The sequence below is a fragment of the Papaver somniferum genome, chromosome 5 (assembly GCF_003573695.1).
Source record: "Papaver somniferum cultivar HN1 chromosome 5, ASM357369v1, whole genome shotgun sequence".
In the NCBI taxonomy this organism is placed as follows: domain Eukaryota; kingdom Viridiplantae; phylum Streptophyta; class Magnoliopsida; order Ranunculales; family Papaveraceae; genus Papaver; species Papaver somniferum.
The window spans coordinates 38164502-38174343 of NC_039362.1; positions in this window are offsets into that span (position 1 = coordinate 38164502).

A 9842-nucleotide genomic window follows, 5' to 3' on the forward strand; every position below is an offset into this window, starting at 1 on the left:
AAGTTGTTGATACGGCAACATGTAATCTTCAAAGTTGGACGGCTTGTTGGAAATTCTTTCGGGTATCGACACCGGCAGAGGGGATACTCCCAATTTCGCTTTGTTTCCATGTACCCATGAGCGCCCCAGAATCATGTCGTAATTTGAGAGTTCTTTGACAATATGGAATTTTCCATGTGTTAGAACGTCTCCCACCTTAATTTCAAGATTGATGTAGCCATATGAGTTTATTGCTTCTCCTTCCAAATTTTTGACCATGATTGGGGAACGGGTAGCCTCCTGCTTCGAAATTCCCGCAGCTCTCAGAGTTTTGATAGTAACGATGTTGAAGTCAGAGGCCGCGTCGATCAATGTTTTGTCGAGATCGGCGTCCCTCAGATAAACCATGGTCGCAGTCCCAAGTTGTATTTTCCAGCACCGCTTCCCAAGATTGTTTGGGGTCTTGGCGTGGTTTCTTCAGTAGGAAGAAGTCGCTTGCCCGACACAACTCGATTGAGAGATGTAAATATATCTTGACGTTGCGCCTTGGAGAAATAGAGAATCTCGCATACATGCTCCATGATGGATTGCACGGTTTCATGAATAGAGTCCCCAGAGAGCATGCAACTCCTGACTGGAAGAGGATCTTTGTGAACTCCCTCATTTCCCAGTTGAAGTTCCCCTGCCTCCACATTTTCTCTGAAAATACGCTTTAGCTTATTGCAGTCATTGGTCGGGTGATGGACAAATCTGTGGTAGCGGCAATACTTAGGATTTACCATTTCCTCTTTAGTTGGTGGGCGCCTCATAGGGGGTAGCCTGATGGCATCATCTTGAATCCATGCTTCCAAGAGTTCAATTACCTCTTCGATTGGGAACGGGAAACCCAAGGTATTTTCTCCGGCTTCTCGATGCCCCGCAAGAACCTTAGCTGCGGTCTTTCGTGGTGGAGACGCCTGATGTGTTGGCATTGTGCGCTTGGATTGCTGTTCTGCCGTCGGGCATACCTTTTTCCTCTTTCACTTAGCGCGCTCACAGAGGGGCCAGTGTTATACTGCTTGTTGATGAGGCATCTGTTTCCTCGAGTTTCTCGTGCGTCTTCAACCTTGGATGGCCTGGTTCTTTCCAACAATGCTGGTGCTGTTGTGGCCGACCGTTTAAAAGCCTCATGGAGTTCAGAGAACTTATGGAATCATAGATTCTCCAGTAAGGCACGGTAGATGGGAACCATACCATTGATGCAAGAATCTACTAATTGTTGTTCGGTCACATTTGGGTCGTGACAGTCCAGCGCTTGAATCCTGAATCTTTTGACATAATCATTTGGATGTTCATTGTTTCGTTGAAACATTCTCCCTAAATCTGAGAAGGTAATTTGCTCAGACACGAAGAAGTACTTATTGTAGAAAGTCGTAATCATGTCACCCCAGTTGGGTATGTTGTTTGGTGCAATGTTGTTGTACCAGGTGTATGGTCTTTCGGTAAGTGACTTCGAAAACTCTCTCAAATGGAGAACATGGTTATATTCGTGCTCGCCCAAGGATTCCAAAAATTGAGAGACATGTTCACGCGCATTATCGGTGCCGTCATACAAGGAGAACTGAGGTGAAGAGTACCCTCTCGGAAGAGGAATTCTTTGTATTTCATGAGGATACGGGAGTTGATGTTGATGCATGTCTGCAGAATCACTTTTGTCCCGGCATTAAAGAAGTTGTTCCAAATATTCTCGTGTGACAAAATTAGACGGCTGATTCCTCTCCGTTGGAGCTCCTGAACGAGTCTCTTAACCTACAAAGGTGCGCCTTGCTGAGGCACCGATGCCAGGAGTATTGAAGGTGTTCCTTATTGGCTATGGTTGGCGTGGTTCCTGTGGTAGCCGCTCCGTTAGTGTCTTGAGGAAAAGAAGCACCTCTTTCTGAGTCGAAGCCATGTCCGTCTGAGCCCTAGCAAGAACTTCCTGTCTTTCCATCAAATCAGCAATGGTAATATGGGGTCGGCTCACTCTGGCTCCCCCAGTCTCTCGTACTGACGGTGGAGTAGCAGCGGCTCTGGTGACGGTTAGAGATGTCACGTTTGAAGAAATGTTGGGGGGGGACAGCAGCGGCCCTGGCTCTGGTGACTGGAGGTGTAACACCTGAAGGAATATTTTCCACGGCAGCGGCTCTGGCTCTGGTGACCGAAGGTGTAACGCCTGAAGGAACATTCTCCGTGCTGCTGGTGTTGAGAGGTGGCGTATTAACGCTACTGGAAGGAACACCAACACCGAGAATAATTTCACGCTAGTGTTTTCGGGGCTTGTTGCTGACCCGGACCTGAGCTCTACCATCTTGAAATTGGGATTGGAATAATGAAATTGGAAATTAGAAATTGGTATTGCAACCGAGAGATTAATCTCCCACTATGGTCGCCAATTATTTGTGGGTGAAAACCACTTCTGCTGATTTTGGTAATTTCGGGTGTGTGGATGAGAAACGAATCTAAACCCAAAACAATGCACTGCACGGGAGTACTTTTGATTCGAGAGATCAATCTGTACAATCCTGGCCAAAACCAAGAAATGACCGTTCCAGGCTTGCTTCGGTCACAAAGTGAAGGAGAATGGTTGGTCTTAGGGAGGGAAGCGAAGAGAGTGTTGAGACCAGAATCGTTGATTCTGAAGGTATGGTTGTTTATGACTTGTATCTGAAAGTAGAACTGGCTATCAGAATGGAAAGCTACCAGGTGATTTCTAGATACTGTATTGTTGCCGAACAAAACTTGTTCTTTGGTGAAAATAGGTGAAGCCTATTTATACAAGTCATATTGAAACGTAACCTGGTCTCGTAGGAAGTGGAAACGATTGGGTGGTGGAAGAATAGAGCAACGTGTAACCGTCAAACGTTATGCTTCCATGATGAGGGAAGTGAATTCATGTAACCGTCAGTCATTACGCTTCCATGATGAAGGTAATGAATTGCTTACACCGCTACTTTTCACCACCACTAATTGTCCTACTTCATGACACTTTCTTGTAACGGGCGCATTGCACGCCGCACGCTGTAAACCGCCAGACAAATACCCTGATGAGTATCCCTCAGTTTGTGACATGTTTGATGTCTCGAGTGTTTTCGTAGAAAACGTGTAGCAGGTTGTTATGTGTGGCAAGTCAAAGTCAATATACTTTTCCATAGGAAAATAACATGTGATGCTATTAGGCTTGCCTTGGTCGGCCACCTAAGACTTGCCACAAGTACGTCAGTTTGGTGGCGAACTTTAATGGCTGAGATTATATCTCATGAGGAAGGGTAGCCGTTGATTATGGCCACATCTTTGTTGTGTAGCAAAGTGGGGCCATTAGCATAGTGGCACCTGGCGTAGCCGTGGCATAGCGGGTTGCATGTGGCTTGCCGCAAGTCCGTCAGTTCAGTGGCGAACTTGGATGGATGAGATTGCATCTCATGAGGAAGAGTGGCCATTGATATGGCCGCATCTTGTTGTATAGCGAAGTGACTCCATTGGCATAGTAGCGCCTGGTGGAGCCATTGCATAACGGCATGCTAGTGGCATGCCATTGGCGTAGTCGCGGCATAGGGACATGCTAGTAGCCGCGACATAGCGGCATGCTAGTAGCCGTGGCATGACGGCATGCCAGTGGCGTAGCCTTGACATGGAGGTATGCTAGTAGCCGGGGCATAGAGACATGCTAGTAGACGTGGCATAGCGGCATGCTAGTATCCGTGGCACGACGGCATGCCAGTGGCGTTGTGGCATGGCCACGCCTGTGGCGTTGTAGCATGGCCAAAGCTAATATTTGGCTCCGTGGCCAAAATTGGGGCTTGGCGGCATGGCCAAGGCTAGGATTCGGCGCCGCGGTAAAATTAGGGCTTGGCGGCGTGGCCAAGGCTAGGATTTGGCGTCGTGGTAAAATTAGGGCTTGGCGGCGTGGCCAAGGCTATGATTTGGCGTCGTGGTAAAATTAGGGCTTGGCGGGCGTGGCCATGGCTAGGATTTGGCGCCGTGGTAAGAATTAGGGCTTGGCGCCGTTGCCAAGGCTAGGATTTGGCGTCGTTGTAAGAATTAGGGCTTGGCGGCGTGGCCAAGGCTAAAGTGGCATGCTACGCGGCGGAGTGGCATGTCGATCAATATGTTGTTGTGGTAAGGCGCGTTTGGCTTGCCAGTTAGTATGGTGGCGCGGTAGGGTGCGTTTGACCTTTAATGTATGGTGGCAAGTTTAGAGCGACTTGATTGTCCAAGGAAAGGGGCCGGCCAAACATAAGGCGCGCCTACACTTCTGGTGAAAGTGTGGCGGCTTTAGAGCGACCTGATTGGTCGATAAAAAGAGGGTCGACCAATCATGGGCGTGGCTACACTTATGGTGAGAGTGTGGAGGCTTTAGAACGACTTGATTGGTCGATGGGAAGTGGTGCCGTCAAGTTTGGGCCCAGCCACAACTTATGTGCGCGTGGCTAATTTGAGGCGACACGATTGGTCGAGAGAAATATAGCCGGTTTAGGAAGGGGCGTGGCCAATGGCAAGTGGCGCCAGTTGGCCTAAGGCATGGCCACGCCTCCTTTTTCTGTTGCGGATCCCTGTTTTCTGGTTCTGAGCAAGCTTTTGCACCTGCTAATCCATGGCGGATTAATTACCTAATTTTCCTAGGTTTAATTTCGACAAGCAAGGTTTGATATACTTCGCGAGGCGCAAAACCCTAACTTCTGCAAGTTAGTCAGGGATATTGATTGAATTCTATGTGTTGACACAGAGTCCTTTTAAGTTCATTGCCAGAAAGCAGCATGCTTTTTAGGAATAAGGACTTAAAAATGGCTTTGACGAAAAATGGTTTGTGAATAACAACTATATAACGTCCTCTAAGAATGTTTCAATGATTGAAATGAGAGTTTATATTATATAACCACGGTTGGATATAAGCATTGTGTTGAAACAATTACATGTATAAGTCCTTATTCCTTGAACCAAAGTATGCGTACTTTGCTGCTCAGGAAAACCGGAACAGAGTCCGCGAACCAGTCCGCGTACCCACTCCGCGAACCAATCCGCGTACCCAGTCCGCGTACTGTCGGAGGTTCTCTTCCTGAGAAAATCTGCTAGAGTTTGTAAACTTTTACAAACTTATTCCGGGTAATTAAGTCCGCGTACCTAGTCCGCGTACTTAGGTTGGTTATTTTCTAAAAATGATTATTCGTGAACTTATACTTATATTAACTAAGGAATGCAAGTTTGCAACCGTGGCTATAAAGTTCATGAATCGATTTGAGTGAATCAAATCGTTTTTGCTTCGATTGTGTCTTGTATACTTCTATAAGATCTAAGCAATTGAACAACTCTCTAACTAGTTCATTTTAGTCATTTGAACTCATATGGCTAACCATTTGGTTAACTATTGTTGAACCAACAAATGTACATGTTTGGGTACGGTTACACAAACCTAAAACGTGCATTTCATTTGTGTGTAACAAGAAAAGTTTTCGATCTAACGGTTGAAAGATACTATCTTGAATCTAATCAGGTTTTCATCTAACGGTGAATATTGAATGCTTTGTTACTAAGCCAACATTGATTGCAAACCCTGATTTGAAAGACTATATAAGGGAGAACTCTAGCAACTGGGAAACCTAATCCCCCACACCTCATGTGTGGTATTAGTTGTATAATCTAGAGTCGACTCTCCTTTAACCTTAGGTTTCTACCGAGACCCTGTACGTTAACGACTTTAAGACTTCATTGGGATTGTGAAGCCAGACCGATACTACTTTCTTGTAGTTGTGTGATATGATCTTGCTGTTTCTATCGTATTGAGCACAATCGTAACGATTGGTTTGAGATTTATATCTCTGATAGGCAAGATATAAAAGTAATCACAAACATCTCCGTCTCATCGTTTGTGATTCCACAATATCTTCTATCACCGCGTCGATTAAGATTATTGTGAGGTGATTGATAATACTAGGCTGTTCTTCCGAAATATAAGTCCGGGTTATCAATTGGTTCATGTTCCGTGGGAGACATATTTATCTATTACCGTAGACTTTTCTGTGTGATACAAATTTGTTTATTAAAGTCTTTGACTTTGGGTCGTAGCAACTCTTAGTTGTGGGTGAGATCAGCTAAGGGAATCAAGTGCGTAGTATCCTGCTGGGATCATAGACGCAAGGAGCGCAACTGTACTTTGGATCAGTGTGAAATTGATTGGGGTTCAACTACAGTCCAGACCGAAGTTAGTTTGTAGTAGGCTAGTGTCTGTAGCGGCTTAATACAGTGTGTGTTCAATCTGGACTAGGTCCCGTGGTTTTTATGCAGTTGTGGTTTCCTCGTTAACAAAACTTCTGGTATCTGTGTTATTTTTATTCCACATTATATTTTGTTATATAATTTAAATATCACATGTTGTGCGTTTGAATCAATCAATTGGGAAATCCGACCTTCGGTTGTTGACTGAATTTGGTTGATCCTTGAACATTGGTTTTTGGTACCGTTCAAGTGATTTCTCTTGTATTCAATTAGACTCGCAGATTTCTATTTGCTTGAGTAAGAATTGAATCTAGAAAGAGAGATATAAATGTTTGATATACTTTATTAAGATTGAGTCTAGTTGATTCTCTTGAAAGTATATTGGAGTTGGTGCATACAGATTGCTAATCGAAATATTGGGTGTGGTTGTTGTACCCCCGCTTTTTCACTTTGGACATACCAAATCACATATGAATATGAATTTGAATCCAAAAATACTCAATTAAATTAACCACAAGAAAACCCATGATTAATTTAATCGGAAATGCTCAACATAAAAGAACTTACGGAGCTGCACAGTATATACATAAAAAATATGGATCAGGGAAGATCAATACTGCGGAATAGACAAGGATTCATCCTATTTTCCATCACTATTTGCACAATGACATACAATAAACATAATCCTCGTAAACAAAAGTTTTATCCTTTCTTCCATCAAAATATAACATAAAAGGCTTTAACTTTTGTAATGTCAAAAATGCATTCATTCTTTTATCAATACATGCATATCGACATACGAAAGACTTAACTTTTGACAAGGTATGGGACAATCATAGTTCACGGACGCAAACACACATATCCCATAACAAATTGCAATATATAAAACCATAAACATTAAAACTGCAAAAATCATCTTCCAAACAATTTTAGAATTTAAACAAATAACCTAAAACAATGAAGATGAAAACATTGGACATAGATATGCGTAATCACAATAATGGCTATTCCAAAAACTAGTTGTTCTTCCTAAAAACACAAGAATAAAATTCTCATAAGAAGATTTACTAGACAAAATAACTCTTAGAGAACATGATTTAACAAAACGTTAACCGCGGCCAACAACTAGAGATTGAACAAGGACTAGCTCATTAGTTACTTTCTTCAGTTCGTTTTTTAGAAAACCAAGATTCCTTGTTGCAATTCCGAGTTGTTCACGTACGACCTCAAAATCTCGAAGAAGATATTCTACCGGTTGTGATGACATCTGAACTGGTAGTTTGTTTTCATGATCAACAACATGATAGCATGTTATGAAAACAGGATTATTGTGAAACTCGATAGTCTTGCCCTTTTCGTCATCTTTGTTGCTTCCAACCATTGTGCACACCAAAATTCATAAAACTTTTTGACCTTACGAAACGAATATGTATCAAGAGGGAGTCATGACACATATGTATATATAAGAGAGTTTATAGAAAACCCTAGGGAAACTCTTATACGTCTGTGTGGGTCAGGTGTTCGTGCACTTATGGTCATAATCCTGGTATGAGACCAAGAGAATAGTGGAGCCAAGTTTAGACTTAATCTTGAAAGACTCAAGAGTCATTCTAAACAAAGGATGATAATCTTAAACCAAAAGAATAATTATTGAAAGACAACAACTACTCGAAGGAAGGACAATCAAACAGGGAATTTTTCTCAAAAGAGAATGATTAGAATTATTTTCATAAGAAAAGAACTGGAGCGAGGCTCACAAGCTTTTAAGATCATCGAAAAGAAGAAAATTAATATACAACCACGACTACTTTCTCAAGACACAAACTTCTTGAGAATTAAAATCATCCTTCCACAATTACACGAAGGATGCTACATTGAGCAGTCATGTTGTAATTGGATGAGCATTTTGCTCATCAACAATATTGACTTCCTCTCTCTTTCCTTCATAAGGATTTATAGAAAAATCACTAGAATTAGTTGAAGGAGTTTTCACTAGAGGGGAAAGAGAGATACCTGAAACAGCTGCTTTCCTTGCCTTTTTGATGCTCCGTTTGAGTCTGTTTATGCTGACCTTAAGTTCTAAGGCTCGATTATTGATATGAACGAAATCTGGAGCATGCATCTTGGGTTTGGAGTCTTTTTCAGAGAGAGAAAAAGAATTTAACCTTTCCTTCTTTCTCCTATGCCTTTTTCTCTTCTCAAAGTTATTTAAGAAGTCATTTGTCCTTCTTCCGTTCTTCCTTCTACTATTGTAGGCGTTTTTAGTCTCAAAATCACAATCAAGAAATGTATTATCACAGTATTTCTCTTGATTACAGACAATTCCTTTTACTCCAACAAGATGAGAAACAGGTTTAATAACTTCTTTAGACATCCATGCAAGAATATTGTGAAGTTTTTCATTCCTTAGTCGAAAACGACATCTTCGTTGAGGATGTCCTTTATTTCCGAAATAATAGCAGTTAAAGGACTTGTTCTTCATTGTTCTTGTGTGAGTAGAAAAATCCTTGTTTCTAGAAACTTTACTAGCTGCAAGAGTTTTTTCACATGAAGAGTTATCATTAGCTTTAATAAAATTGATCTTACTAGTTTCTGGAGCGTCTTTCCTTTATAGCCTAGACCACGTGTATCACGATGTACTTTACATGCTCCAAGCACAGAAGATCATTTTGTAGAGGTAGAATTGAATCTACTCACACTCTCTTCCAGTGATTTCACTTTATCAAGAGCAGGAGCGGGGTCAGTCTCCAAGTATTTTTCTTTGGCAAGAAGACTGAGTTCTCTGTCATTGAAACATTTTTGTTGAGAGTCATATCTTGCTTCAGATTCTGCAAGTCTTTCTTTCAACAGAAAGAGATTTCGAAGAAGATTATTACATTCAGACCCTTTTAGAGTACTTCTTCTTCTCGATCTTTAACAATAAATTGTAAAATTTATATCCACAATCATACCCTTTAAAGAGTTTTCTCAGTTTTCTGTTTTCTTGACAGAGAGGTGCCATGTATTTACTCAAGCAAGTAGTTGACTTCTTTTGTTTCAAAGCATGGTCAAAAAGCTTGATATATTGAGAGACTCCTTCATCAATACTTTGTCCTCCTTCTGAATCACTGTTATCTGAAAGATCATCCAACTGTTCATCAAGAGATTTTTCCCAGTTAAATGCAGATTCAGTCAAAGGACCAGAAACAGAGTTTTTCTTAGAAGCTTCAGGACTTTAAAGTTCACAAGGATGACTCTGAGTTGATGTTGCGTTATCTGAGATATTCTTATCGTCAATAGAGTCAGATCGTTACAAACACATACTAGTAAGGTCTTTAAACTTGTTTGCCTGCTCTGATACCAATTGAAAAAGCGGGGGTCTAATAACCACACCCAATATTTCGCTTAACAATCTATATGGACAAACTCCAATATATTTTTAAGAGAATCAACTAGACAGTCAGACTCAATCTTAATAAAAGTATATCAAAGAGTTATATCTCACTTCCTCGATTCAATACTTACTCAAGCAAATATAAATCTGCGGTTCTAATTGAATACAAGAGAAATCACTTGAACGGTACCAAAAACCAATGTTCAAGGATCAATCAATTTCAATCAACAACCAAAGGTTGGATTTCCCAATTGATCGATTC